At 47.9% G+C, this 23,874-nt stretch overlaps 1 protein-coding gene across 1 annotated transcript in view; it reads left to right on the top strand.

The window, feature by feature from the left end:
• Positions 1-23,874, top strand: part of LOC106591046 (sodium/hydrogen exchanger 9B2) — an 80,216-nt gene that overhangs the window by 32,504 nt on the left and 23,838 nt on the right. The gene's annotated exons all lie outside the window — the stretch shown is intronic.

The following is a 23,874-nucleotide window of genomic DNA, read 5'->3' as shown; positions in this document are numbered from 1 at the left end:
ATAGCTGGTAGAGCCAGTCTCAGTGGTAGACCTATAGCTATAGAGCCAGTCTCAGTGGTAGACCTATAGCTATAGAGCCAGTCTCAGTGGTAGACCTATAGCTATAGAGCCAGTCTCAGTGGTAGACCTATAGCTATGGAGCCAGTCTCAGTGGTAGACCTATAGCTATATAGCCAGTCTCAGTGGTAGACCTATAGCTATAGAGCCAGTCTCAGTGGTAGACCTATAGCTGGTAGAGCCAGTCTCAGTGGTAGACCTATAGCTATAGAGCCAGTCACAGTGGTAGACCTATAGCTATAGAGCCAGTCTCAGTGGTAGACCTATAGCTATAGAGCCAGTCTCAGTGGTAGACCTATAGCTGGTAGAGCCAGTCTCAGTGGTAGACCTATAGCTGGTAGAGCCAGTCTCAGTGGTAGACCTATAGCTGGTAGAGCCAGTCACAGTGGTAGACCTATAGCTATAGAGCCAGTCTCAGTGGTAGACCTATAGCTATAGAGCCAGTCTCAGTGCTAGACCTATAGCTATAGAGCCAGTCTCAGTGGTAGACCTATAGCTATAGAGCCAGTCTCAGTGGTAGACCTATAGCTATAGAGCCAGTCTCAGTGGTAGACCTATAGCTATAGAGCCAGTCTCAGTGGTAGACCTATAGCTATAGAGCCAGTCTCAGTGGTAGACCTATAGCTATAGAGCCAGTCTCAGTGGTAGACCTATAGCTATAGAGACAGTCTCAGTGGTAGACCTATAGCTATAGAGCCAGTCTCAGTGGTAGACCTATAGCTATAGAGCCAGTCTCAGTGGTAGACCTATAGCTATAGAGCCAGTCTCAGTGGTAGACCTATAGCTGGTAGAGCCAGTCTCAGTGGTAGACCTATAGCTGGTAGAGCCAGTCTCAGTGGTAGACCTATAGCTTTAGAGCCATTCTCAGTGGTAGACCTATAGCTATAGAGCCAGTCTCAGTGGTAGACCTATAGCTATAGAGCCAGTCTCAGTGGTAGACCTATAGCTATAGAGCCAGTCTCAGTGGTAGACCTATAGCTGGTAGAGCCAGTCTCAGTGGTAGACCTATAGCTGGTAGAGCCAGTCTCAGTGGTAGACCTATAGCTGGTAGAGCCAGTCTCAGTGGTAGACCTATAGCTATAGAGCCAGTCTCAGTGGTAGACCTATAGCTATAGAGCCAGTCTCAGTGGTAGACCTATAGCTATAGAGCCAGTCTCAGTGGTAGACCTATAGCTAGAGAGCCAGTCTCAGTGGTAGACCTATAGCTATAGAGCCAGTCTCAGTGGTAGACCTATAGCTATAGAGCCAGTCTCAGTGGTAGACCTATAGCTATAGAGCCAGTCTCAGTGGTAGACCTATAGCTGGTAGAGCCAGTCTCAGTGGTAGACCTATAGCTATAGAGCCAGTCTCAGTGGTATACCTATAGCTAGAGAGCCAGTCTCAGTGGTAGACCTATAGCTATAGAGCCAGTCTCAGTGGTAGACCTATAGCTGGTAGAGCCAGTCTCAGTGGTAGACCTATAGCTATAGAGCCAGTCTCAGTGGTAGACCTATAGCTAGAGAGCCAGTCTCAGTGGTAGACCTATAGCTATAGAGCCAGTCTCAGTGGTAGACCTATAGCTATAGAGCCAGTCTCAGTGGTAGACCTATAGCTATAGAGCCAGTCTCAGTGGTAGACCTATAGCTGGTAGAGCCAGTCTCAGTGGTAGACCTATAGCTATAGAGCCAGTCTCAGTGGTAGACCTATAGCTATAGAGCCAGTCTCAGTGGTAGACCTATAGCTATAGAGCCAGTCTCAGTGGTAGACCTATAGCTATAGAGCCAGTCTCAGTGGTAGACCTGTAGCTATAGAGCCAGTCTCAGTGGTAGACCTGTAGCTATAGAGCCAGTCTCAGTGGTAGACCTATAGCTATAGAGCCAGTCTCAGTGGTAGGCCTATAGCTATAGAGCCAGTCTCAGTGGTAGACCTATAGCTATAGAGCCAGTCTCAGTGGTAGACCTATAGCTATAGAGCCAGTCTCAGTGGTAGACCTATAGCTATAGAGCCAGTCTGAGTGGTAGACCTATAGCTATAGAGCCAGTCTCAGTGGTAGACCTATAGCTATAGAGCCAGTCTCAGTGGTAGACCTATAGCTGGTAGAGCCAGTCTCAGTGGTAGACCTATAGCTATAGAGCCAGTCTCAGTGGTAGACCTATAGCTGGTAGAGCCAGTCTCAGTGGTAGACCTATAGCTATAGAGCCAGTCTCAGTGGTAGACCTATAGCTATAGAGCCAGTCTCAGTGGTAGACCTATAGCTATAGAGCCAGTCTCAGTGGTAGACCTATAGCTGGTAGAGCCAGTCTCAGTGGTAGACCTATAGCTATAGAGCCAGTCTCAGTGGTAGACCTATAGCTATAGAGCCAGTCTCAGTGGTAGACCTATAGCTATAGAGCCAGTCTCAGTGGTAGACCTATAGCTATAGAGCCAGTCTCAGTGGTAGACCTATAGCTGGTAGAGCCAGTCTCAGTGGTAGACCTATAGCTATAGAGCCAGTCTCAGTGGTAGACCTATAGCTATAGAGCCAGTCTCAGTGGTAGACCTATAGCTATAGAGCCAGTCTCAGTGGTAGACCTATAGCTATAGAGCCAGTCTCAGTGGTAGACCTATAGCTATAGAGCCAGTCTCAGTGGTAGACCTATAGCTATAGAGCCAGTCTCAGTGGTAGACCTATAGCTATAGAGCCAGTCTCAGTGGTAGACCTATAGCTATAGAGCCAGTCTCAGTGGTAGACCTATAGCTATAGAGCCAGTCTCAGTGGTAGACCTATAGCTATAGAGCCAGTCTCAGTGGTAGACCTATAGCTATAGAGCCAGTCTCAGTGGTAGACCTATAGCTGGTAGAGCCAGTCTCAGTGGTAGACCTATAGCTATAGAGCCAGTCTCAGTGGTAGACCTATAGCTATAGAGCCAGTCTCAGTGGTAGACCTATAGCTATAGAGCCAGTCTCAGTGGTAGACCTATAGCTATAGAGCCAGTCTCAGTGGTAGACCTATAGCTATAGAGCCAGTCTCAGTGGTAGACCTATAGCTATAGAGCAAGTCTCAGTGGTAGACCTATAGCTATAGAGCCAGTCTCAGTGGTAGACCTATAGCTATAGAGCCAGTCTCAGTGGTAGACCTATAGCTATAGAGCCAGTCTCAGTGGTAGACCTATAGCTATAGAGCCAGTCTCAGTGGTAGACCTATAGCTATAGAGCCAGTCTCAGTGGTAGACCTATAGCTGTAGAGCCAGTCTCAGTGGTAGACCTATAGCTTTAGAGCCAGTCTCAGTGGTAGACCTATAGCTATAGAGCCAGTCTCAGTGGTAGACCTATAGCTATAGAGCCAGTCTCAGTGGTAGACCTATAGCTGGTAGAGCCAGTCTCAGTGGTAGACCTATAGCTGGTAGAGCCAGTCTCAGTGGTAGACCTATAGCTGGTAGAGCCAGTCTCAGTGGTAGACCTATAGCTATAGAGCCAGTCTCAGTGGTAGACCTATAGCTATAGAGCCAGTCTCAGTGGTAGACCTATAGCTATAGAGCCAGTCTCAGTGGTAGACCTATAGCTATAGAGCCAGTCTCAGTGGTAGACCTATAGCTATAGAGCCAGTCTCAGTGGTAGACCTATAGCTATAGAGCCAGTCTCAGTGGTAGACCTATAGCTATAGAGCCAGTCTCAGTGGTAGACCTATAGCTATAGAGCCAGTCTCAGTGGTAGACCTATAGCTATAGAGCCAGTCTCAGTGGTAGACCTATAGCTATAGAGCCAGTCTCAGTGGTAGACCTATAGCTATAGAGCCAGTCTCAGTGGTAGACCTATAGCTATAGAGCCAGTCTCAGTGGTAGACCTATAGCTGGTAGAGCCAGTCTCAGTGGTAGACCTATAGCTATAGAGCCAGTCTCAGTGGTAGACCTATAGCTGTAGAGCCAGTCTCAGTGGTAGACCTATAGCTATAGAGCCAGTCTCAGTGGTAGACCTATAGCTGGTAGAGCCAGTCTCAGTGGTAGACCTATAGCTATAGAGCCAGTCTCAGTGGTAGACCTATAGCTGGTAGAGCCAGACTCAGTGGTAGACCTATAGCTATAGAGCCAGTCTCAGTGGTAGACCTATAGCTGGTAGAGCCAGTCTCAGTGGTAGACCTATAGCTATAGAGCCAGTCTCAGTGGTAGACCTATAGCTATAGAGCCAGTCTCAGTGGTAGACCTATAGCTATAGAGCCAGTCTCAGTGGTAGACCTATAGCTATAGAGCCAGTCTCAGTGGTAGACCTAGAGCTATAGAGCCAGTCTCAGTGGTAGACCTATAGCTATAGAGCCAGTCTCAGTGGTAGACCTATAGCTATAGAGCCAGTCTCAGTGGTAGACCTATAGCTATAGAGCCAGTCTCAGTGGTAGACCTATAGCTATAGAGCCAGTCTCAGTGGTAGACCTATAGCTATAGAGCCAGTCTCAGTGGTAGACCTATAGCTATAGAGCCAGTCTCAGTGGTAGACCTATAGCTATAGAGCCAGTCTCAGTGGTAGACCTATAGCTGGTAGAGCCAGTCTCAGTGGTAGACCTATAGCTATAGAGCCAGTCTCAGTGGTAGACCTATAGCTATAGAGCCAGTCTCAGTGGTAGACCTATAGCTATAGAGCCAGTCTCAGTGGTAGACCTATAGCTATAGAGCCAGTCTCAGTGGTAGACCTATAGCTATAGAGCCAGTCTCAGTGGTAGACCTATAGCTATAGAGCAAGTCTCAGTGGTAGACCTATAGCTATAGAGCCAGTCTCAGTGGTAGACCTATAGCTATAGAGCCAGTCTCAGTGGTAGACCTATAGCTATAGAGCCAGTCTCAGTGGTAGACCTATAGCTATAGAGCCAGTCTCAGTGGTAGACCTATAGCTATAGAGCCAGTCTCAGTGGTAGACCTATAGCTGGTAGAGCCAGTCTCAGTGGTAGACCTATAGCTTTAGAGCCAGTCTCAGTGGTAGACCTATAGCTATAGAGCCAGTCTCAGTGGTAGACCTATAGCTATAGAGCCAGTCTCAGTGGTAGACCTATAGCTGGTAGAGCCAGTCTCAGTGGTAGACCTATAGCTGGTAGAGCCAGTCTCAGTGGTAGACCTATAGCTGGTAGAGCCAGTCTCAGTGGTAGACCTATAGCTATAGAGCCAGTCTCAGTGGTAGACCTATAGCTATAGAGCCAGTCTCAGTGGTAGACCTATAGCTATAGAGCCAGTCTCAGTGGTAGACCTATAGCTATAGAGCCAGTCTCAGTGGTAGACCTATAGCTATAGAGCCAGTCTCAGTGGTAGATCTATAGCTATAGAGCCAGTCTCAGTGGTAGACCTATAGCTATAGAGCCAGTCTCAGTGGTAGACCTATAGCTATAGAGCCAGTCTCAGTGGTAGACCTATAGCTATAGAGCCAGTCTCAGTGGTAGACCTATAGCTATAGAGCCAGTCTCAGTGGTAGACCTATAGCTATAGAGCCAGTCTCAGTGGTAGACCTATAGCTATAGAGCCAGTCTCAGTGGTAGACCTATAGCTATAGAGCCAGTCTCAGTGGTAGACCTATAGCTATAGAGCCAGTCTCAGTGGTAGACCTATAGCTATAGAGCCAGTCTCAGTGGTAGACCTATAGCTATAGAGCCAGTCTCAGTGGTAGACCTATAGCTATAGAGCCAGTCTCAGTGGTAGACCTATAGCTATAGAGCCAGTCTCAGTGGTAGACCTATAGCTATAGAGCCAGTCTCAGTGGTAGACCTATAGCTATAGAGCCAGTCTCAGTGGTAGACCTATAGCTATAGAGCCAGTCTCAGTGGTAGACCTATAGCTATAGAGCCAGTCTCAGTGGTAGACCTATAGCTATAGAGCCAGTCTCAGTGGTAGACCTATAGCTATAGAGCCAGTCTCAGTGGTAGACCTATAGCTATAGAGCCAGTCTCAGTGGTAGACCTATAGCTGGTAGAGCCAGTCTCAGAGGTAGACCTATAGCTATAGAGCCAGTCTCAGTGGTAGACCTATAGCTATAGAGCCAGTCTCAGTGGTAGACCTATAGCTGGTAGAGCCAGTCTCAGTGGTAGACCTATAGCTATAGAGCCAGTCTCAGTGGTAGACCTATAGCTATAGCGCCAGTCTCAGTGGTAGACCTATAGCTATAGAGCCAGTCTCAGTGGTAGACCTATAGCTATAGAGCCAGTCTCAGTGGTAGACCTATAGCTATAGAGCCAGTCTCAGTGGTAGACCTATAGCTATAGAGCCAGTCTCAGTGGTAGACCTATAGCTATAGAGCCAGTCTCAGTGGTAGACCTATAGCTATAGAGCCAGTCTCAGTGGTAGACCTATAGCTATAGAGCCAGTCTCAGTGGTAGACCTATAGCTATAGAGCCAGTCTCAGTGGTAGACCTATAGCTATAGAGCCAGTCTCAGTGGTAGACCTATAGCTATAGAGCCAGTCTCAGTGGTAGACCTATAGCTATAGAGCCAGTCTCAGTGGTAGACCTATAGCTGGTAGAGCCAGTCTCAGTGGTAGACCTATAGCTATAGAGCCAGTCTCAGTGGTAGACCTATAGCTATAGAGCCAGTCTCAGTGGTAGACCTATAGCTGGTAGAGCCAGTCTCAGTGGTAGACCTATAGCTTTAGAGCCAGTCTCAGTGGTAGACCTATAGCTATAGAGCCAGTCTCAGTGGTAGACCTATAGCTATAGAGCCAGTCTCAGTGGTAGACCTATAGCTATAGAGCCAGTCTCAGTGGTAGACCTATAGCTGATAGAGCCAGTCTCAGTGGTAGACCTATAGCTGTAGAGCCAGTCTCAGTGGTAGACCTATAGCTATAGAGCCAGTCTCAGTGGTAGACCTATAGCTATAGAGCCAGTCTCAGTGGTAGACCTATAGCTATAGAGCCAGTCTCAGTGGTAGACCTATAGCTATAGAGCCAGTCTCAGTGGTAGACCTATAGCTATAGAGCCAGTCTCAGTGGTAGACCTATAGCTATAGAGCCAGTCTCAGTGGTAGACCTATAGCTATAGAGCCAGTCTCAGTGGTAGACCTATAGCTATAGAGCCAGTCTCAGTGGTAGACCTATAGCTGGTAGAGCCAGTCTCAGTGGTAGACCTATAGCTATAGAGCCAGTCTCAGTGGTAGACCTATAGCTGGTAGAGCCAGTCTCAGTGGTAGACCTATAGCTATAGAGCCAGTCTCAGTGGTAGACCTATAGCTGGTAGAGCCAGTCTCTGTGGTAGACCTATAGCTGGTAGAGCCAGTCTCAGTGGTAGACCTATAGCTGGTAGAGCCAGTCTCAGTGGTAGACCTATAGCTATAGAGCCAGTCTCAGTGGTAGACCTATAGCTATAGAGCCAGTCTCAGTGGTAGACCTATAGCTATAGAGCCAGTCTCAGTGGTAGACCTATAGCTATAGAGCCAGTCTCAGTGGTAGACCTATAGCTATAGAGCCAGTCTCAGTGGTAGATCTATAGCTATAGAGCCAGTCTCAGTGGTAGACCTATAGCTATAGAGCCAGTCTCAGTGGTAGACCTATAGCTATAGAGCCAGTCTCAGTGGTAGACCTATAGCTATAGAGCCAGTCTCAGTGGTAGACCTATAGCTATAGAGCCAGTCTCAGTGGTAGACCTATAGCTATAGAGCCAGTCTCAGTGGTAGACCTATAGCTATAGAGCCAGTCTCAGTGGTAGACCTATAGCTGGTAGAGCCAGTCTCAGTGGTAGACCTATAGCTATAGAGCCAGTCTCAGTGGTAGACCTATAGCTGGTAGAGCCAGTCTCAGTGGTAGACCTATAGCTATAGAGCCAGTCTCAGTGGTAGACCTATAGCTGGTAGAGCCAGTCTCAGTGGTAGACCTATAGCTATAGAGCCAGTCTCAGTGGTAGACCTATAGCTGATAGAGCCAGTCTCAGTGGTAGACCTATAGCTATAGAGCCAGTCTCAGTGGTAGACCTATAGCTGGTAGAGCCAGTCTCAGTGGTAGACCTATAGCTATAGAGCCAGTCTCAGTGGTAGACCTATAGCTATAGAGCCAGTCTCAGTGGTAGACCTATAGCTATAGAGCCAGTCTCAGTGGTAGACCTATAGCTATAGAGCCAGTCTCAGTGGTAGACCTATAGCTATAGAGCCAGTCTCAGTGGTAGACCTATAGCTATAGAGCCAGTCTCAGTGGTAGACCTATAGCTATAGAGCCAGTCTCAGTGGTAGACCTATAGCTATAGAGCCAGTCTCAGTGGTAGACCTATAGCTATAGAGCCAGTCTCAGTGGTAGACCTATAGCTATAGAGCCAGTCTCAGTGGTAGACCTATAGCTATAGAGCCAGTCTCAGTGGTAGACCTATAGCTATAGAGCCAGTCTCAGTGGTAGACCTATAGCTATAGAGCCAGTCTCAGTGGTAGACGTATAGCTATAGAGCCAGTCTCAGTGGTAGACCTATAGCTATAGAGCCAGTCTCAGTGGTAGACCTATAGCTATAGAGCCAGTCTCAGTGGTAGACCTATAGCTGGTAGAGCCAGTCTCAGAGGTAGACCTATAGCTATAGAGCCAGTCTCAGTGGTAGACCTATAGCTATAGAGCCAGTCTCAGTGGTAGACCTATAGCTGGTAGAGCCAGTCTCAGTGGTAGACCTATAGCTATAGAGCCAGTCTCAGTGGTAGACCTATAGCTATAGAGCCAGTCTCAGTGGTAGACCTATAGCTATAGAGCCAGTCTCAGTGGTAGACCTATAGCTATAGAGCCAGTCTCAGTGGTAGACCTATAGCTATAGAGCCAGTCTCAGTGGTAGACCTATAGCTATAGAGCCAGTCTCAGTGGTAGACCTATAGCTATAGAGCCAGTCTCAGTGGTAGACCTATAGCTATAGAGCCAGTCTCAGTGGTAGACCTATAGCTATAGAGCCAGTCTCAGTGGTAGACCTATAGCTATAGAGCCAGTCTCAGTGGTAGACGTATAGCTATAGAGCCAGTCTCAGTGGTAGACCTATAGCTATAGAGCCAGTCTCAGTGGTAGACCTGTAGCTATAGAGCCAGTCTCAGTGGTAGACCTATAGCTGGTAGAGCCAGTCTCAGTGGTAGACCTATAGCTATAGAGCCAGTCTCAGTGGTAGACCTATAGCTATAGAGCCAGTCTCAGTGGTAGACCTATAGCTGGTAGAGCCAGTCTCAGTGGTAGACCTATAGCTTTAGAGCCAGTCTCAGTGGTAGACCTATAGCTATAGAGCCAGTCTCAGTGGTAGACCTATAGCTATAGAGCCAGTCTCAGTGGTAGACCTATAGCTGGTAGAGCCAGTCTCAGTGGTAGACCTATAGCTGGTAGAGCCAGTCTCAGTGGTAGACCTATAGCTGTAGAGCCAGTCTCAGTGGTAGACCTATAGCTATAGAGCCAGTCTCAGTGGTAGACCTATAGCTATAGAGCCAGTCTCAGTGGTAGACCTATAGCTATAGAGCCAGTCTCAGTGGTAGACCTATAGCTATAGAGCCAGTCTCAGTGGTAGACCTATAGCTATAGAGCCAGTCTCAGTGGTAGACCTATAGCTATAGAGCCAGTCTCAGTGGTAGACCTATAGCTATAGAGCCAGTCTCAGTGGTAGACCTATAGCTATAGAGCCAGTCTCAGTGGTAGACCTATAGCTATAGAGCCAGTCTCAGTGGTAGACCTATAGCTATAGAGCCAGTCTCAGTGGTAGACCTATAGCTATAGAGCCAGTCTCAGTGGTAGACCTATAGCTATAGAGCCAGTCTCAGTGGTAGACCTATAGCTGTAGAGCCAGTCTCAGTGGTAGACCTATAGCTATAGAGCCAGTCTCAGTGGTAGACCTATAGCTGGTAGAGCCAGTCTCAGTGGTAGACCTATAGCTATAGAGCCAGTCTCAGTGGTAGACCTATAGCTGGTAGAGCCAGTCTCAGTGGTAGACCTATAGCTATAGAGCCAGTCTCAGTGGTAGACCTATAGCTGGTAGAGCCAGTCTCAGTGGTAGACCTATAGCTATAGAGCCAGTCTCAGTGGTAGACCTATAGCTGGTAGAGCCAGTCTCAGTGGTAGACCTATAGGTATAGAGCCAGTCTCAGTGGTAGACCTATAGCTATAGAGCCAGTCTCAGTGGTAGACCTATAGCTATAGAGCCAGTCTCAGTGGTAGACCTATAGCTATAGAGCCAGTCTCAGTGGTAGACCTACAGCTATAGAGCCAGTCTCAGTGGTAGACCTATAGCTATAGAGCCAGTCTCAGTGGTAGACCTATAGCTATAGAGCCAGTCTCAGTGGTAGACCTATAGCTATAGAGCCAGTCTCAGTGGTAGACCTATAGCTATAGAGCCAGTCTCAGTGGTAGACCTATAGCTATAGAGCCAGTCTCAGTGGTAGACCTATAGCTATAGAGCCAGTCTCAGTGGTAGACCTATAGCTATAGAGCCAGTCTCAGTGGTAGACCTATAGCTATAGAGCCAGTCTCAGTGGTAGACCTATAGCTATAGAGCCAGTCTCAGTGGTAGACCTATAGCTATAGAGCCAGTCTCAGTGGTAGACCTATAGCTATAGAGCCAGTCTCAGTGGTAGACCTATAGCTATAGAGCCAGTCTCAGTGGTAGACCTATAGCTATAGAGCCAGTCTCAGTGGTAGACCTATAGCTATAGAGCCAGTCTCAGTGGTAGACCTATAGCTGGTAGAGCCAGTCTCAGTGGTAGACCTATAGCTATAGAGCCAGTCTCAGTGGTAGACCTATAGCTATAGAGCCAGTCTCAGTGGTAGACCTATAGCTGGTAGAGCCAGTCTCAGTGGTAGACCTATAGCTATAGAGCCAGTCTCAGTGGTAGACCTATAGCTATAGAGCCAGTCTCAGTGGTAGACCTATAGCTATAGAGCCAGTCTCAGTGGTAGACCTATAGCTATAGAGCCAGTCTCAGTGGTAGACCTATAGCTATAGAGCCAGTCTCAGTGGTAGACCTATAGCTATAGAGCCAGTCTCAGTGGTAGACCTATAGCTATAGAGCCAGTCTCAGTGGTAGACCTATAGCTATAGAGCCAGTCTCAGTGGTAGACCTATAGCTATAGAGCCAGTCTCAGTGGTAGACCTATAGCTATAGAGCCAGTCTCAGTGGTAGACGTATAGCTATAGAGCCAGTCTCAGTGGTAGACCTATAGCTATAGAGCCAGTCTCAGTGGTAGACCTATAGCTATAGAGCCAGTCTCAGTGGTAGACCTATAGCTATAGAGCCAGTCTCAGTGGTAGACCTATAGCTGGTAGAGCCAGTCTCAGTGGTAGACCTATAGCTATAGAGCCAGTCTCAGTGGTAGACCTATAGCTATAGAGCCAGTCTCAGTGGTAGACCTATAGCTATAGAGCCAGTCTCAGTGGTAGACCTATAGCTATAGAGCCAGTCTCAGTGGTAGACCTATAGCTGGTAGAGCCAGTCTCAGTGGTAGACCTATAGCTATAGAGCCAGTCTCAGTGGTAGACCTATAGCTATAGAGCCAGTCTCAGTGGTAGACCTATAGCTATAGAGCCAGTCTCAGTGGTAGACCTATAGCTATAGAGCCAGTCTCAGTGGTAGACCTATAGCTATAGAGCCAGTCTCAGTGGTAGACCTATAGCTATAGAGCCAGTCTCAGTGGTAGACCTATAGCTATAGAGCCAGTCTCAGTGGTAGACCTATAGCTATAGAGCCAGTCTCAGTGGTAGACCTATAGCTATAGAGCCAGTCTCAGTGGTAGACCTATAGCTATAGAGCCAGTCTCAGTGGTAGACCTATAGCGGGTAGAGCTAGTCTCAGTGGTAGACCTATAGCTATAGAGCCAGTCTCAGTGGTAGACCTATAGCTATAGAGCCAGTCTCAGTGGTAGACCTATAGCTATAGAGCCAGTCTCAGTGGTAGACCTATAGCTATAGAGCCAGTCTCAGTGGTAGACCTATAGCTATAGAGCCAGTCTCAGTGGTAGACCTATAGCTATAGAGCCAGTCTCAGTGGTAGACCTATAGCTATAGAGCCAGTCTCAGTGGTAGACCTATAGCTATAGAGCCAGTCTCAGTGGTAGACCTATAGCTATAGAGCCAGTCTCAGTGGTAGACCTATAGCGGGTAGAGCTAGTCTCAGTGGTAGACCTATAGCTATAGAGCCAGTCTCAGTGGTAGACCTATAGCTATAGAGCCAGTCTCAGTGGTAGACCTATAGCTATAGAGCCAGTCTCAGTGGTAGACCTATAGCTATAGAGCCAGTCTCAGTGGTAGACCTATAGCTATAGAGCCAGTCTCAGTGGTAGACCTATAGCTATAGAGCCAGTCTCAGTGGTAGACCTATAGCTGGTAGAGCCAGTCTCATTGGTCGACCTATAGCTGGTAGAGCCAGTCTCTGTGGTAGACCTATAGCTATAGAGCCAGTCTCAGTGGTAGACCTATAGCTGGTAGAGCCAGTCTCAGTGGTAGACCTATAGCTATAGAGCCAGTCTCAGTGGTAGACATATAGCTGGTAGAGCCAGTCTCAGTGGTAGACCTATAGCTGGTAGAGCAAGTCTCAGTGGTAGACCTATAGCTGGTAGAGCCAGTCTCAGTGGTAGACCTATAGCTATAGAGCCAGTCTCAGTGGTAGACCTATAGCTATAGAGCCAGTCTCAGTGGTAGACCTATAGCTGGTAGAGCCAGTCTCAGTGGTAGACCTATAGCTGGTAGAGCCAGTCTCAGTGGTAGACCTATAGCTATAGAGCCAGTCTCAGTGGTAGACCTATAGCTGGTAGAGCCAGTCTCAGTGGTAGACCTATAGCTATAGAGCCAGTCTCAGTGGTAGACCTATAGCTATAGAGCCAGTCTCAGTGGTAGACCTATAGCTATAGAGCCAGTCTCAGTGGTAGACCTATAGCTATAGAGCCAGTCTCAGTGGTAGACCTATAGCTATAGAGCCAGTCTCAGTGGTAGACCTATAGCTATAGAGCCAGTCTCAGTGGTAGACCTATAGCTGGTAGAGCCAGTCTCAGTGGTCGACCTATAGCTGGTAGAGCCAGTCTCAGTGGTAGACCTATAGCTATAGAGCCAGTCTCAGTGGTAGACCTATAGCTGGTAGAGCCAGTCTCAGTGGTAGACCTATAGCTATAGAGCCAGTCTCAGTGGTAGACCTATAGCTGGTAGAGCCAGTCTCAGTGGTAGACCTATAGCTGGTAGAGCCAGTCTCAGTGGTAGACCTATAGCTGGTAGAGCCAGTCTCAGTGGTAGACCTATAGCTATAGAGCCAGTCTCAGTGGTAGACCTATAGCTATAGAGCCAGTCTCAGTGGTAGACCTATAGCTGGTAGAGCCAGTCTCAGTGGTAGACCTATAGCTGGTAGAGCCAGTCTCAGTGGTAGACCTATAGCTATAGAGCCAGTCTCAGTGGTAGACCTATAGCTATAGAGCCAGTCTCAGTGGTAGACCTATAGCTGGTAGAGCCAGTCTCAGTGGTAGACCTATAGCTATAGAGCCAGTCTCAGTGGTAGACCTATAGCTATAGAGCCAGTCTCAGTGGTAGACCTATAGCTATAGAGCCAGTCTCAGTGGTAGACCTATAGCTATAGAGCCAGTCTCAGTGGTAGACCTATAGCTATAGAGCCAGTCTCAGTGGTAGACCTATAGCTATAGAGCCAGTCTCAGTGGTAGACCTATAGCTATTGTGCCAGTCTCAGTGGTATACCTATAGCTATAGAGCCAGTCTCAGTGGTAGACCTATAGCTATAGAGCCAGTCTCAGTGGTAGACGTATAGCTATAGAGCCAGTCTCAGTGGTAGACCTATAGCTATAGAGCCAGTCTCAGTGGTAGACCTATAGCTATAGAGCCAGTCTCAGTGGTAGACCTATAGCTATAGAGCCAGTCTCAGTGGTAGACCTATAGCTATAGAGCCAGTCTCAGTGGTAGACCTATAGCTATAGAGCCAGTCTCAGTGGTAGACGTATAGCTATAGAGCCAGTCTCAGTGGTAGACCTATAGCTATAGAGCCAGTCTCAGTGGTAGACCTATAGCTATAGAGCCAGTCTCAGTGGTAGACCTATAGCTATAGAGCCAGTCTCAGTGGTAGACCTATAGCTGGTAGAGCCAGTCTCAGTGGTAGACCTATAGCTATAGAGCCAGTCTCAGTGGTAGACCTATAGCTATAGAGCCAGTCTCAGTGGTAGACCTATAGCTATAGAGCCAGTCTCAGTGGTAGACCTATAGCTATAGAGCCAGTCTCAGTGGTAGACCTATAGCGGGTAGAGCTAGTCTCAGTGGTAGACCTATAGCTATAGAGCCAGTCTCAGTGGTAGACCTATAGCTATAGAGCCAGTCTCAGTGGTAGACCTATAGCTATAGAGCCAGTCTCAGTGGTAGACCTATAGCTATAGAGCCAGTCTCAGTGGTAGACCTATAGCTATAGAGCCAGTCTCAGTGGTAGACCTATAGCTATAGAGCCAGTCTCAGTGGTAGACCTATAGCTGGTAGAGCCAGTCTCATTGGTCGACCTATAGCTGGTAGAGCCAGTCTCTGTGGTAGACCTATAGCTATAGAGCCAGTCTCAGTGGTAGACCTATAGCTGGTAGAGCCAGTCTCAGTGGTAGACCTATAGCTATAGAGCCAGTCTCAGTGGTAGACATATAGCTGGTAGAGCCAGTCTCAGTGGTAGACCTATAGCTGGTAGAGCAAGTCTCAGTGGTAGACCTATAGCTGGTAGAGCCAGTCTCAGTGGTAGACCTATAGCTATAGAGCCAGTCTCAGTGGTAGACCTATAGCTATAGAGCCAGTCTCAGTGGTAGACCTATAGCTGGTAGAGCCAGTCTCAGTGGTAGACCTATAGCTGGTAGAGCCAGTCTCAGTGGTAGACCTATAGCTATAGAGCCAGTCTCAGTGGTAGACCTATAGCTGGTAGAGCCAGTCTCAGTGGTAGACCTATAGCTGGTAGAGCCAGTCTCAGTGGTAGACCTATAGCTGGTAGAGCCAGTCTCAGTGGTAGACCTATAGCTATAGAGCCAGTCTCAGTGGTAGACCTATAGCTATAGAGCCAGTCTCAGTGGTAGACCTATAGCTATAGAGCCAGTCTCAGTGGTAGACCTATAGCTATAGAGCCAGTCTCAGTGGTAGACCTATAGCTATAGAGCCAGTCTCAGTGGTAGACCTATAGCTATAGAGCCAGTCTCAGTGGTAGACCTATAGCTATAGAGCCAGTCTCAGTGGTAGACCTATAGCTATAGAGCCAGTCTCAGTGGTAGACCTATAGCTATAGAGCCAGTCTCAGTGGTAGACCTATAGCTATAGAGCCAGTCTCAGTGGTAGACCTATAGCTATAGAGCCAGTCTCAGTGGTAGACCTATAGCTATAGAGCCAGTCTCAGTGGTAGACCTATAGCTGGTAGAGCCAGTCTCAGTGGTAGACCTATAGCTATAGAGCCAGTCTCAGTGGTAGACCTATAGCTGGTAGAGCCAGTCTCAGTGGTAGACCTATAGCTATAGAGCCAGTCTCAGTGGTAGACCTATAGCTGGTAGAGCCAGTCTCAGTGGTAGACCTATAGCTATAGAGCCAGTCTCAGTGGTAGACCTATAGCTGGTAGAGCCAGTCTCAGTGGTAGACCTATAGCTATAGAGCCAGTCTCAGTGGTAGACCTATAGCTGGTAGAGCCAGTCTCAGTGGTAGACCTATAGGTATAGAGCCAGTCTCAGTGGTAGACCTATAGCTATAGAGCCAGTCTCAGTGGTAGACCTATAGCTATAGAGCCAGTCTCAGTGGTAGACCTATAGCTATAGAGCCAGTCTCAGTGGTAGACCTATAGCTATAGAGCCAGTCTCAGTGGTAGACCTATAGCTATAGAGCCAGTCTCAGTGGTAGACCTATAGCTATAGAGCCAGTCTCAGTGGTAGACCTATAGCTATAGAGCCAGTCTCAGTGGTAGACCTATAGCTATAGAGCCAGTCTCAGTGGTAGACCTATAGCTATAGAGCCAGTCTCAGTGGTAGACCTATAGCTATAGAGCCAGTCTCAGTGGTAGACCTATAGCTATAGAGCCAGTCTCAGTGGTAGACCTATAGCTATAGAGCCAGTCTCAGTGGTATACCTATAGCTATAGAGCCAGTCTCAGTGGTAGACCTATAGCTATAGAGCCAGTCTCAGTGGTAGACCTATAGCTATAGAGCCAGTCTCAGTGGTAGACGTATAGCTATAGAGCCAGTCTCAGTGGTAGACCTATAGCTATAGAGCCAGTCTCAGTGGTAGACCTATAGCTATAGAGCCAGTCTCAGTGGTAGACCTATAGCTGGTAGAGCCAGTCTCAGAGGTAGACCTATAGCTATAGAGCCAGTCTCAGTGGTAGACCTATAGCTATAGAGCCAGTCTCAGTGGTAGACCTATAGCTGGTAGAGCCAGTCTCAGTGGTAGACCTATAGCTATAGAGCCAGTCTCAGTGGTAGACCTATAGCTATAGAGCCAGTCTCAGTCGTAGACCTATAGCTATAGAGCCAGTCTCAGTGGTAGACCTATAGCTATAGAGCCAGTCTCAGTGGTAGACCTATAGCTATAGAGCCAGTCTCAGTGGTAGACCTATAGCTATAGAGCCAGTCTCAGTGGTAGACCTATAGCTATAGAGCCAGTCTCAGTGGTAGACCTATAGCTATAGAGCCAGTCTCAGTGGTAGACCTATAGCTATAGAGCCAGTCTCAGTGGTAGACCTATAGCTATAGAGCCAGTCTCAGTGGTAGACCTATAGCTATAGAGCCAGTCTCAGTGGTAGACCTATAGCTATAGAGCCAGTCTCAGTGGTAGACCTATAGCTATAGAGCCAGTCTCAGTGGTAGACCTATAGCTATAGAGCCAGTCTCAGTGGTAGACCTATAGCTGGTAGAGCCAGTCTCAGTGGTAGACCTATAGCTATAGAGCCAGTCTCAGTGGTAGACCTATAGCTATAGAGCCAGTCTCAGTGGTAGACCTATAGCTATAGAGCCAGTCTCAGTGGTAGACCTATAGCTATAGAGCCAGTCTCAGTGGTAGACCTATAGCGGGTAGAGCTAGTCTCAGTGGTAGACCTATAGCTATAGAGCCAGTCTCAGTGGTAGACCTATAGCTATAGAGCCAGTCTCAGTGGTAGACCTATAGCTATAGAGCCAGTCTCAGTGGTAGACCTATAGCTATAGAGCCAGTCTCAGTGGTAGACCTATAGCTATAGAGCCAGTCTCAGTGGTAGACCTATAGCTATAGAGCCAGTCTCAGTGGTAGACCTATAGCTATAGAGCCAGTCTCAGTGGTAGACCTATAGCTATAGAGCCAGTCTCAGTGGTAGACCTATAGCTATAGAGCCAGTCTCAGTGGTAGACCTATAGCTATAGAGCCAGTCTCAGTGGTAGACCTATAGCGGGTAGAGCTAGTCTCAGTGGTAGACCTATAGCTATAGAGCCAGTCTCAGTGGTAGACCTATAGCTATAGAGCCAGTCTCAGTGGTAGACCTATAGCTATAGAGCCAGTCTCAGTGGTAGACCTATAGCTATAGAGCCAGTCTCAGTGGTAGACCTATAGCTATAGAGCCAGTCTCAGTGGTAGACCTATAGCTATAGAGCCAGTCTCAGTGGTAGACCTATAGCTATAGAGCCAGTCTCAGTGGTAGACCTATAGCTATAGAGCCAGTCTCAGTGGTAGACCTATAGCTATAGAGCCAGTCTCAGTGGTAGACCTATAGCGGGTAGAGCTAGTCTCAGTGGTAGACCTATAGCTATAGAGCCAGTCTCAGTGGTAGACCTATAGCTATAGAGCCAGTCTCAGTGGTAGACCTATAGCTATAGAGCCAGTCTCAGTGGTAGACCTATAGCTATAGAGCCAGTCTCAGTGGTAGACCTATAGCTATAGAGCCAGTCTCAGTGGTAGACCTATAGCTATAGAGCCAGTCTCAGTGGTAGACCTATAGCTGGTAGAGCCAGTCTCATTGGTCGACCTATAGCTGGTAGAGCCAGTCTCAGTGGTAGACCTATAGCTATAGAGCCAGTCTCAGTGGTAGACCTATAGCTGGTAGAGCCAGTCTCAGTGGTAGACCTATAGCTATAGAGCCAGTCTCAGTGGTAGACCTATAGCTGGTAGAGCCAGTCTCAGTGGTAGACCTATAGCTGGTAGAGCAAGTCTCAGTGGTAGACCTATAGCTGGTAGAGCCAGTCTCAGTGGTAGACCTATAGCTATAGAGCCAGTCTCAGTGGTAGACCTATAGCTATAGAGCCAGTCTCAGTGGTAGACCTATAGCTGGTAGAGCCAGTCTCAGTGGTAGACCTATAGCTGGTAGAGCCAGTCTCAGTGGTAGACCTATAGCTATAGAGCCAGTCTCAGTGGTAGACCTATAGCTGGTAGAGCCAGTCTCAGTGGTAGACCTATAGCTATAGAGCCAGTCTCAGTGGTAGACCTATAGCTATAGAGCCAGTCTCAGTGGTAGACCTATAGCTATAGAGCCAGTCTCAGTGGTAGACCTATAGCTATAGAGCCAGTCTCAGTGGTAGACCTATAGCTATAGAGCCAGTCTCAGTGGTAGACCTATAGCTATAGAGCCAGTCTCAGTGGTAGACCTATAGCTGGTAGAGCCAGTCTCAGTGGTCGACCTATAGCTGGTAGAGCCAGTCTCAGTGGTAGACCTATAGCTATAGAGCCAGTCTCAGTGGTAGACCTATAGCTGGTAGAGCCAGTCTCAGTGGTAGACCTATAGCTATAGAGCCAGTCTCAGTGGTAGACCTATAGCTGGTAGAGCCAGTCTCAGTGGTAGACCTATAGCTGGTAGAGCCAGTCTCAGTGGTAGACCTATAGCTGGTAGAGCCAGTCTCAGTGGTAGACCTATAGCTATAGAGCCAGTCTCAGTGGTAGACCTATAGCTATAGAGCCAGTCTCAGTGGTAGACCTATAGCTGGTAGAGCCAGTCTCCGTGGTAGACCTATAGCTGGTAGAGCCAGTCTCAGTGGTAGACCTATAGCTATAGAGCCAGTCTCAGTGGTAGACCTATAGCTATAGAGCCAGTCTCAGTGGTAGACCTATAGCTGGTAGAGCCAGTCTCAGTGGTAGACCTATAGCTATAGAGCCAGTCTCAGTGGTAGACCTATAGCTATAGAGCCAGTCTCAGTGGTAGACCTATAGCTATAGAGCCAGTCTCAGTGGTAGACCTATAGCTATAGAGCCAGTCTCAGTGGTAGACCTATAGCTATAGAGCCAGTCTCAGTGGTAGACCTATAGCTATAGAGCCAGTCTCAGTGGTAGACCTATAGCTATTGAGCCAGTCTCAGTGGTAGACCTATAGCTATAGAGCCAGTCTCAGTGGTAGACCTATAGCTATAGAGCCAGTCTCAGTGGTAGACCTATAGCTATAGAGCCAGTCTCAGTGGTAGACCTATAGCTATAGAGCCAGTCTCAGTGGTAGACCTATAGCTATAGAGCCAGTCTCAGTGGTAGACCTATAGCTATAGAGCCAGTCTCAGTGGTAGACCTATAGCTATAGAGCCAGTCTCAGTGGTAGACCTATAGCTATAGAGCCAGTCTCAGTGGTAGACCTATAGCTATAGAGCCAGTCTCAGTGGTAGACCTATAGCTATAGAGCCAGTCTCAGTGGTAGACCTATAGCTATAGAGCCAGTCTCAGTGGTAGACCTATAGCTATAGAGCCAGTCTCAGTGGTAGACCTATAGCTGGTAGAGCCAGTCTCAGTGGTAGACCTATAGCTATAGAGCCAGTCTCAGTGGTAGACCTATAGCTATAGAGCCAGTCTCAGTGGTAGACCTATAGCTATAGAGCCAGTCTCAGTGGTAGACCTATAGCTATAGAGCCAGTCTCAGTGGTAGACCTATAGCGGGTAGAGCCAGTCTCAGTGGTAGACCTATAGCTATAGAGCCAGTCTCAGTGGTAGACCTATAGCTATAGAGCCAGTCTCAGTGGTAGACCTATAGCTATAGAGCCAGTCTCAGTGGTAGACCTATAGCTATAGAGCCAGTCTCAGTGGTAGACCTATAGCTATAGAGCCAGTCTCAGTGGTAGACCTATAGCTATAGAGCCAGTCTCAGTGGTAGACCTATAGCTGGTAGAGCCAGTCTCATTGGTCGACCTATAGCTGGTAGAGCCAGTCTCTGTGGTAGACCTATAGCTATAGAGCCAGTCTCAGTGGTAGACCTATAGCTGGTAGAGCCAGTCTCAGTGGTAGACCTATAGCTATAGAGCCAGTCTCAGTGGTAGACATATAGCTGGTAGAGCCAGTCTCAGTGGTAGACCTATAGCTGGTAGAGCAAGTCTCAGTGGTAGACCTATAGCTGGTAGAGCCAGTCTCAGTGGTAGACCTATAGCTATAGAGCCAGTCTCAGTGGTAGACCTATAGCTATAGAGCCAGTCTCAGTGGTAGACCTATAGCTGGTAGAGCCAGTCTCAGTGGTAGACCTATAGCTGGTAGAGCCAGTCTCAGTGGTAGACCTATAGCTATAGAGCCAGTCTCAGTGGTAGACCTATAGCTGGTAGAGCCAGTCTCAGTGGTAGACCTATAGCTATAGAGCCAGTCTCAGTGGTAGACCTATAGCTATAGAGCCAGTCTCAGTGGTAGACCTATAGCTATAGAGCCAGTCTCAGTGGTAGACCTATAGCTATAGAGCCAGTCTCAGTGGTAGACCTATAGCTATAGAGCCAGTCTCAGTGGTAGACCTATAGCTATAGAGCCAGTCTCAGTGGTAGACCTATAGCTGGTAGAGCCAGTCTCAGTGGTCGACCTATAGATGGTAGAGCCAGTCTCAGTGGTAGACCTATAGCTATAGAGCCAGTCTCAGTGGTAGACCTATAGCTGGTAGAGCCAGTCTCAGTGGTAGACCTATAGCTATAGAGCCAGTCTCAGTGGTAGACCTATAGCTGGTAGAGCCAGTCTCAGTGGTAGACCTATAGCTGGTAGAGCCAGTCTCAGTGGTAGACCTATAGCTGGTAGAGCCAGTCTCAGTGGTAGACCTATAGCTATAGAGCCAGTCTCAGTGGTAGACCTATAGCTATAGAGCCAGTCTCAGTGGTAGACCTATAGCTGGTAGAGCCAGTCTCCGTGGTAGACCTATAGCTGGTAGAGCCAGTCTCAGTGGTAGACCTATAGCTATAGAGCCAGTCTCAGTGGTAGACCTATAGCTATAGAGCCAGTCTCAGTGGTAGACCTATAGCTGGTAGAGCCAGTCTCAGTGGTAGACCTATAGCTATAGAGCCAGTCTCAGTGGTAGACCTATAGCTATAGAGCCAGTCTCAGTGGTAGACCTATAGCTATAGAGCCAGTCTCAGTGGTAGACCTATAGCTATAGAGCCAGTCTCAGTGGTAGACCTATAGCTATAGAGCCAGTCTCAGTGGTAGACCTATAGCTATAGAGCCAGTCTCAGTGGTAGACCTATAGCTATTGTGCCAGTCTCAGTGGTAGACCTATAGCTATAGAGCCAGTCTCAGTGGTAGACCTATAGCTATAGAGCCAGTCTCAGTGGTAGACGTATAGCTATAGAGCCAGTCTCAGTGGTAGACCTATAGCTATAGAGCCAGTCTCAGTGGTAGACCTATAGCTATAGAGCCAGTCTCAGTGGTAGACCTATAGCTGGTAGAGCCAGTCTCAGTGGTAGACCTATAGCTATAGAGCCAGTCTCAGTGGTAGACCTATAGCTATAGAGCCAGTCTCAGTGGTAGACCTATAGCTGGTAGAGCCAGTCTCAGTGGTAGACCTATAGCTATAGAGCCAGTCTCAGTGGTAGACCTATAGCTATAGAGCCAGTCTCAGTGGTAGACCTATAGCTATAGAGCCAGTCTCAGTGGTAGACCTATAGCTATAGAGCCAGTCTCAGTGGTAGACCTATAGCTATAGAGCCAGTCTCAGTGGTAGACCTATAGCTATAGAGCCAGTCTCAGTGGTAGACCTATAGCTATAGAGCCAGTCTCAGTGGTAGACCTATAGCTATAGAGCCAGTCTCAGTGGTAGACCTATAGCTATAGAGCCAGTCTCAGTGGTAGACCTATAGCTAGTAGAGCCAGTCTCAGTGGTAGACCTATAGCTAGTAGAGCCAGTCTCAGTGGTAGACCTATAGCTATAGAGCCAGTCTCAGTGGTAGACCTATAGCTATAGAGCCAGTCTCAGTGGTAGACCTATAGCTGGTAGAGCCAGTCTCAGTGGTAGACCTATAGCTATAGAGCCAGTCTCAGTGGTAGACCTATAGCTATAGAGCCAGTCTCAGTGGTAGACCTATAGCTGGTAGAGCCAGTCTCAGTGGTAGACCTATAGCTATAGAGCCAGTCTCAGTGGTAGACCTATAGCTATAGAGCCAGTCTCAGTGGTAGACCTATAGCTATAGAGCCAGTCTCAGTGGTAGACCTATAGCTATAGAGCCAGTCTCAGTGGTAGACCTATAGCTATAGAGCCAGTCTCAGTGGTAGACCTATAGCGGGTAGAGCTAGTCTCAGTGGTAGACCTATAGCTATAGAGCCAGTCTCAGTGGTAGACCTATAGCTATAGAGCCAGTCTCAGTGGTAGACCTATAGCTATAGAGCCAGTCTCAGTGGTAGACCTATAGCTATAGAGCCAGTCTCAGTGGTAGACCTATAGCTATAGAGCCAGTCTCAGTGGTAGACCTATAGCTATAGAGCCAGTCTCAGTGGTAGACCTATAGCTGGTAGAGCCAGTCTCATTGGTCGACCTATAGCTGGTAGAGCCAGTCTCTGTGGTAGACCTATAGCTATAGAGCCAGTCTCAGTGGTAGACCTATAGCTGGTAGAGCCAGTCTCAGTGGTAGACCTATAGCTATAGAGCCAGTCTCAGTGGTAGACCTATAGCTGGTAGAGCCAGTCTCAGTGGTAGACCTATAGCTGGTAGAGCCAGTCTCAGTGGTAGACCTATAGCTGGTAGAGCCAGTCTCAGTGGTAGACCTATAGCTATAGAGCCAGTCTCAGTGGTAGACCTATAGCTATAGAGCCAGTCTCAGTGGTAGACCTATAGCTGGTAGAGCCAGTCTCAGTGGTAGACCTATAGCTAGTAGAGCCAGTCTCAGTGGTAGACCTATAGCTATAGAGCCAGTCTCAGTGGTAGACCTATAGCTGGTAGAGCCAGTCTCAGTGGTAGACCTATAGCTATAGAGCCAGTCTCAGTGGTAGACCTATAGCTATAGAGCCAGTCTCAGTGGTAGACCTATAGCTATAGAGCCAGTCTCAGTGGTAGACCTATAGCTGGTAGAGCCAGTCTCAGTGGTAGACCTATAGCTATAGAGCCAGTCTCAGTGGTAGACCTATAGCTATAGAGCCAGTCTCAGTGGTAGACCTATAGCTGGTAGAGCCAGTCTCAGTGGTAGACCTATAGCTGGTAGAGCCAGTCTCAGTGGTAGACCTATAGCTATAGAGCCAGTCTCAGTGGTAGACCTATAGCTATAGAGCCAGTCTCAGTGGTAGACCTATAGCTATAGAGCCAGTCTCAGTGGTAGACCTATAGCTGGTAGAGCCAGTCTCAGTGGTAGACCTATAGCTATAGAGCCAGTCTCAGTGGTAGACCTATAGCTGGTAGAGCCAGTCTCAGTGGTAGACCTATAGCTATAGAGCCAGTCTCAGTGGTAGACCTATAGCTATAGAGCCAGTCTCAGTGGTAGACCTATAGCTATAGAGCCAGTCTCAGTGGTAGACCTATAGCTATAGAGCCAGTCTCAGTGGTAGACCTATAGCTGGTAGAGCCAGTCTCAGTGGTAGACCTATAGCTATAGAGCCAGTCTCAGTGGTAGACCTATAGCTGGTAGAGCCAGTCTCAGTGGTAGACCTATAGCTATAGAGCCAGTCTCAGTGGTAGACCTATAGCTGGTAGAGCCAGTCTCAGTGGTAGACCTATAGCTATAGAGCCAGTCTCAGTGGTAGACCTATAGCTATAGAGCCAGTCTCAGTGGTAGACCTATAGCTATAGAGCCAGTCTCAGTGGTAGA

This window comes from Salmo salar, chromosome 07 (genome assembly GCF_965601325.2).
Source record: "Salmo salar chromosome 07, fSalSal1, whole genome shotgun sequence".
In the NCBI taxonomy this organism is placed as follows: domain Eukaryota; kingdom Metazoa; phylum Chordata; class Actinopteri; order Salmoniformes; family Salmonidae; genus Salmo; species Salmo salar.
This window is presented reverse-complemented; position numbering and strand designations above follow the sequence as displayed.